The following is a 7569-nucleotide window of genomic DNA, read 5'->3' on the forward strand; positions in this document are numbered from 1 at the left end:
TTTAAATTAGTTATAAAAAGTATAAAAATCTATCAACCTGTGATAAGAAAACCTATAATTTTAATTATACTTGTTCAATTAAAAAAATGTAGTAGAAAAAAATTTAATACATTCATAAAATTAAAAAATGAAAGGTGGGTAAGTGGATGTCGCTCTGCTGTACAGTAGGTTAGAAGTGGGTCACTGTATAATAGACAGTATTAAATTTGAATTCAATGATAATTATATTATAATATCACTGTATAAGAATAACGATTCTGAGCGGAGACGGTATATCAGTCTATGTATTAGACATATATATACTTATCTATGGTATTAAAAAAAAATTGACCTATAATAGGTACCTATAATAAATTCCAAATTAATCATATCATAATATCTATTAGGTACTTATAACGCGTTATACATCAACAAAAAACCGTGGTACTATCATATAAAATTTTCACTTTAAAATGCACCTTCACTTAAAAAATTAATTCAAAATTTAAATTAGTTATAAAAAGTATAAAAATCTATCAACCTGTGATAAGAAAAACTATATTTTTAATTATACTTGTTCAATTAAAAAAATATAGTAGAAAAAAATTTAATACAATCATAAAATTAAAAAAAAAAATTCTAAAGTGAGTTAATTTGTATTTTATTCAAAATTTTTATAAGGAAAGTTGCGTTTTAAAATAAGCAAAAAAGAACGCATTTTCCTACAAATTCACATAGCTACACAATATTCACTATTGATTTGAATATTTAATAGAAATTTCTTATGTTACAACTATATTGTAGTTGCCAGACCACTTGGTGGCCAATTCATTAATTATTTGACAATAGTGAATATTTGTTGAGGCAGCCGTAATGGGGATAGATGATGGAGCAACGACTCGTTTTCGTCAACAGCCTGGTCGGTTCTTATTCTGAATAGAGTATAGATAAAATTATTTATAATTAATATTTTTAATTTTTAATTCATTAATAAAAATATATTATATTATGTTGTTTATTTGTATTTATGTAGTTGTGTATACCACTAGTTGAGTAACATTTGATGTGAATTTGAACGGTGATTCTTGTGTTATGTGTATAAGTATAATTATCTCCATCAGTACCTACTTCTTGAAGGCACTGTATCCTATAAATGTTCAAATTAATATTAAGAACTTGAGTCAAAATATTATAATGAAAATGTATATAATATAATAACAATAATATGTAATAAATCGAAATGTATTATTTACTATTGGTTATTTGTATACAGAAATACATTAGGGTTTCCCAAACTTATATGGCCAACATCACTTTATTTAAACCAAGATTTTCTCAGGGAATGCTTTACTAAGTCATATCATGGCTTAACATAAAAAATATAAAATTAAATAAAAAACAGTAAAAATGTTAATGGTTAATACGGAAATATTTATTTTATTTAAATTATACCTAATTTATACATTTTTATTTACATAATCTTAATCGTTTCTGTCACCACCATCGTTGGGTTTTCAAATTTACTTTTGGACTATTTAATATTCTACGGTACCCCTGTACAGACACCACGTAGTACATTTTGGGAAACACGGAAATATATGTACCTATTACTATTATGTGTACGTTACCATATCTAAATTTAATAGAAACTCGACACTCGTAACATAATATTGTATCTAAATCTATAATAATATAATTATTATAAAGAGATATAATATTTTATCTATATTATCCCTGAGTAGTATAGGCTAATATCAAATGGGTAAATATTAGAAATTCGACTATGTGAGGTTTTGTAAAATAATGATCTTGAGATTTACGGTGGAAATGATTGTCGATAAATCGTTGCTATTGGTTTTAATAATTATTATATTAAAGTCATACTCCTGTGTGCACTTCTATGTATTTTACAGTTAATTTGCTCCACAGATATACTATAATACATTAACACTAGATGTCCGACTCGGACACCATATTTCAAGCCAGTCGTCCTATACCTTAACTTACATGGTTGGGCATGGTTTACAAATCGATGTTAACAATCTTCTATCTTTTATATACTAGAATATTGATAACAGATAAAAAAAATTACACTTTCATCAAGATAGGCACATTATAATAATTATTCATATTTTTTTTTAAATAACATTCAATGAGAAATTCTCTAATTTAACACTATTTTGAAGTTAAAACGATGACGTGTATATTAATTGGGCTCATGTCTTAAAACAACATTGAGTCAATTCAACTACCGGTATTATATTATACCATATCTTTTGATCATCTTATGTCAGTTACTATAATATATAATATAAGTAAGCGAGTCATTTTTATGTGTACGTATTACCTGCCACTGGGTATCCTACCTAATCTTAAGAGGTGCTCAAACAGGAATTTTGATATTTACGATGGAAATTGTTGCTTATAAATGGTTGATATTGGTTATATGAGAAATATTATCTTTTATATATTATACAGATAATAATAATAATAATAATAATAATATTTTTTTTTTTTGTAATCAATAGCTCCCATTTATAATTAATAAGAATTTTTATTTCGGCAACAGAAAAATTAAGATAAATCTAGAACATCATATACTGAATATTAAATAAGGCATTTAAAAAAGTTTGAGTCATACACAGTTTAGAAATTTAACGGGTAACGAAGTGCACGCGATCAGCTAGTATTATTATATGATATTTTTATGTAATTTTAATATATTTTTCATTGCAATTTGACATATTTTCAACGAAATTATAGCCGGTTTTTTATAATAGCTTACTAAACATCGAGTTTACATAATTTACACTAAAGTGATTTGATACACTTACCAGTGGATAATCATTGAACGTCTTCAACCAAAAGTTATAATACATAAATAACTATGCATTTTTAAAAAAAAAAATATTTACATAAAATACGTAGGTATACCTACTGCTTGCCGACTGCATGCAAACTGCTGGTATCTGCCAACTGTATGAGAAGGACTAGGATAACAAAATAATGTAATTTAATATTATAGCAGGTGGCTCCTCGACTGACCAATTTAATAATCATACGTATGCGTGACTACGGTTATAGTTTCAAAAGTATAATGATATTATTGTCACGCGATACAATGCGCATAATATATTGCATAGCCCTTTAAACTTTAAATTATGATAATTACCCATGCAACTGCAACTTTTTTTAATTATACATCATGTGTTTTTAAATAATGTAATATATTACATTTCTATACTTAAATAAAAACACAGAATAACTAATAGCGAAGGTTCGTATGGAGTCAGTTGATATATAATATTCTACATCTCCCCGATTAAACGTTTAGTAAAAACAATCCAATCAATTATCAGTGGCACCAGACAACACCTTTGTTATTCATATTTTATTATACTGTAAGACCCCTTCAAAAAACCTTTCAAGACATTCGGTAAAAACAATAATAAATTACATTCGGTTGGCGAATTGACTGTATATGTACTCTCGCTACTGATGTACCTAGGGATTTTGAAAGCATACGATGATACTCACGTCCCAAATCATAGATAACAAATTCTACGTACAATATTATACGTAGAACTCAACAAAAAATTATCTCTTGGTATACTAAGTATTAAATATACAAATCAACACACGTAATATACATATATACGCCGTAGTGACTTTGAGCATTGAACCTGACCCCTTATCCACGAATACGAATAATAATCAATTATTTTGGGGGTAACAAGCTGTCAGTTTAAGAAAAAAATAAGCATTAGGTACTTATTTTTGCGGTTGGCCAATCACCAATACCTAGGTTAGGCATTACTTTTGGATATTATCACAATTTTTTTTTTTAAATTATCAAAATTATCTTAAACAATACTTATTCTTAAGAATCGACTATGAACACGACCTTTATGTGTGTTATCAATAATAATATTTTTAAAATTATTTTAATTTGTTATTTTATTATATTATTTGTTATGTTTATACCAATTAATTTAGTATATTTTATTAAACATGATGCACTGATTTGTCTTGCTCTGAATAATTTTACTCTCGTGCGCTTAAATGACTGAGCTAAATTGTCGAAGATCCCAAAACAATATACTAATAAATATAAATATCTTATTTTTATGATTTACAATAAACTCTGTGTGAACTACTACATAACCATAATTATTTATTTATATTAACTACAATAATGCGTTATAACTAAGAAGTAAAAGTAATTATTTAGGTAATCATAATAACTAGGTTTTTTGTTATAATATATTTAAATTCCACTAGACAATAAAATAATCATTAAAGCAATAATGAAAAGAAAAATTACTACATTTAAAACAAAAATGAACAAAACTTATTCATTCTTAGTTTGTATACGATTTACTAAAACCGATATAACTGTGTAGCAATGACCCATTGTCTGAAATAAAAAAAATAAAAATATTAGTTATCATTTCCTAAAAAAAAGTAAGTGCAGTGGGGTGGAGTAATGGAGTATGTGAGAGATGTTGGTTAAGAAGTTTATCCATCGTCCCTTTCGTCCTCGGACAGAATAGTGTATTTTTACAGTATTCTATTTGAATGCAACGATTACATTCGATAAAAAAACTTTTTAGTTCCTAGTGTAATAATTAGTAATTATATGTAGCAATATATATATTTATATATAGAAATTAGTGTGATTAATAAATAATATTATATAATTTGAAATTAGAATTATAAAATATGCTATGTTCAATAGTAAATTAAATAAATATAAATAAATATAAGTTTTATTCAAAAATCATGAACAGATTGAAACTTGAAACTACGCTCTATAATATAATATAATAAAATATTTGTTATAATTTTTAAACACAATTACATTTTATTTTATTATTATATTATATTATAATATATTACTGTAATAAATGTCCATTAGTTCTCTACACTCGAAAAGTGTTCTAGTTATTTAAATGACAATTACTTAATGTATAATAAGTTTAAATTAACTTGTACATCAATTTCCTCGTCGCCTTTTAGATTCTGAACGAAGTGATGAATGTATTGATTTTACAATGATGTGTGTTTTTTTTTTTTTGTGTCAGACGACAACTTTTGGAGCAGTAAAAATGCTTCGATTTTCAAAAGTTGTACCTTTTCTGAAAGGAAAGTGAATCTAGTTGGTACTTTGGGGGGTCAAAAGTGAAAATTTTCCAATACTTTTCAAAAGCGGCAGGAAAAACCTTAAAAAAATAACGGAAAAACGCGAATTTTTACGCAAAACCAATTTTTGACAAAAACGAAAACTTAATTTTACTGTAACTCAAAAAATAATTATTGTAAGCACTTGAAATTTGCAACAGATGTTTATATTAGCGTTGTCTATACAGGGTTAAATTTTCAAAGTTTATTAATTAATCATAATTAACCTACCTAATTGCCCAAATTTATTTACATGAATTAGGTACATTTACTAAAAAACAATATAGTAATAAATATTTTATTTTGAACAATTACATAACTATGATTATCGAATTAAGGTACCTACCTAACTACAAGAATATGTTAAAACTTAAATGCTATAAGTAACATTAAGTTAAACTACTATGTATAATATAGTTATAGATTATAATACAATTAATTTTGACTAACAATAATCTAAAAACCGAAGCAATAATGCAAAATAAAATATTGCATATAAAATACAATTTATTCATATTTTGTTTATATATAGTAGGGATGGGCAACTCAATGTAACTAGCGGGCCACTTTTAAGTACTTTAAAATCTAGCGGGTCGCTAGAAATGTAGCACGGGCCAGATAAAAAAGGTACGCGGGCCGCCAGTTGCCCATCCCTGATATATAGTCTACACTAAAACTGAAATAACTGTGTAGCAATTACCCATTGTCTGCAGGGGAGAGCGGGGTTAGTTGTTACAGTTTTTACAAATATAATTTTAATATTTTTTCTTTGAAGCAATATAATAGGCACCTTCTATTACATTTTCAAGCTTTTTTAACCAACAAATTTTATTGATATTTTTAGAAAAAAAACTAAAAAAAAATGAAAACTGATAATGTCCATAAAGAGCTAAAAATATTTTGAAAATGTTATGGTGTATAGAAAATGCTAATATAAACATTCAGTCAAAATTTCATGTATCTACGTTCATTTTTTTTAAAGTTACACCAAAAACCAAATTCAATTTTGTGAAAAATCGATTATGCTTAAAAATTCCCGTTTTTCCTTAATTTTTCTTTGGTTTTTCTTGGCGCTTTTGAAAATTACTGGGAATTTTAAATGTTGACCTCCCCAATGCACCAACGATATTCACTTTCCAATCGATCAAGATACTGAAGTTGAAAATCGAAGCATTATTTCGACTACTTATCGTGTTCACATACACAAAAAAAAAATTAAAATTAAAAAATAAAAAAATAAAAAAAAAACACACATCATTGTAAAATCAATACATTCATCGTTCCTCTCAGAATCTAAAATATATTATAGGTTTCAATTCATTGGCAATTACCCATAAATTATTCATAGTTACCTATTATTAAAAATTCGGAGAACTGATTGGGTACAGTCACTAGTATTTTGCATCTTGCATCGTCCGCGGCGTCAGAGACTCTCAAAGCGTAACCACCCCTAACATGATTGTAGTTGGTAGGTTCTTATGAGATGTCGGAATTGAAAATTCCCAGTAGATACTTTTAAAAATGATCAAGAATAACAAAACCGGAAAAATGAAAAATTGCTAAAATTGTAATATAATTATTAAAAAAGCAATTAAGTGGATGTCGTTCTGCTGTACAGTAGGTTACAAGTGGGTCATTGTATAATGGATTGTATTAGACTTGAATTTATTGATATAACATCATTGTATAAGAAAAACAATTCTGAGCGGAGACGGTTTGTCAGTCTGGATTTCTTATATTGTTATTATTTAGGTATTATACCATGTATATTGTATAAGTTGAATTAATAATATAATATTATATTTTTTTATTCGTTTCTATGGTGATAAACATAGCGTTAGAAATTAAAATCCTATTTTTAGCGTTATTTCATAATTTTTCGGTGGTTTTTCCCGTGGCATTAAATAACTATTGATAAAATCGAAAAATGACCTCTATAAAGTACCATCATGATCCAATCTCCCTAAAAAATAAGATCCGCTCAGAATCTAAAAGATTGTCATTTGAATTCTTTTGTACCTTATTTAAAATAACTAAAATCGTTGTTTTTATTTTTATTCGTTGCTACGGTGATAAACAAATTTTTAGAAATTAAAAACATATTTTAAGCGGTTTTCCGTAATTTGTCTGAAGTTTTTCCCGTGGCATTAATTAACTATTGAGTGTAGTGAGATAAAAATAAAAAAAAGATAAAAATAGAAAAAGGGAAGTCGGGGAAGTGCGGAGTAATGCGGCAAATTACAAAGGGTATGGAAAATTAAGGAGGTATGCATATCGGCACTTAAATTACATTATTTTTTATCCTACTACAGAATATTATTAGTTGGGTACGGAGTTGATAATCTGTCACAGAGTGCAAAATATATGTGTGTTCACTTACGTCGTATGGCTGTGAAAAGTACTCGTTGA

The 7569-nt window shown here is 26.8% G+C and overlaps 1 long non-coding RNA gene across 1 annotated transcript; it reads right to left on the reverse strand.

The window, feature by feature from the left end:
- Window positions 1-633: 633 nt before the first annotated feature.
- Window positions 634-3841, reverse strand: LOC107883038. Its single transcript, XR_001679052.2, has 3 exons — window positions 2814-3841; window positions 1023-1126; window positions 634-911 (listed from the first exon to the last, which is right to left on the reverse strand). It is a non-coding gene; the product is annotated as an uncharacterized LOC107883038 (long non-coding RNA).
- Between the last annotated feature and the right edge of the window lie 3728 nt (window positions 3842-7569).

This window comes from Acyrthosiphon pisum, chromosome X (genome assembly GCF_005508785.2).
Source record: "Acyrthosiphon pisum isolate AL4f chromosome X, pea_aphid_22Mar2018_4r6ur, whole genome shotgun sequence".
NCBI lineage: Eukaryota > Metazoa > Arthropoda > Insecta > Hemiptera > Aphididae > Acyrthosiphon > Acyrthosiphon pisum.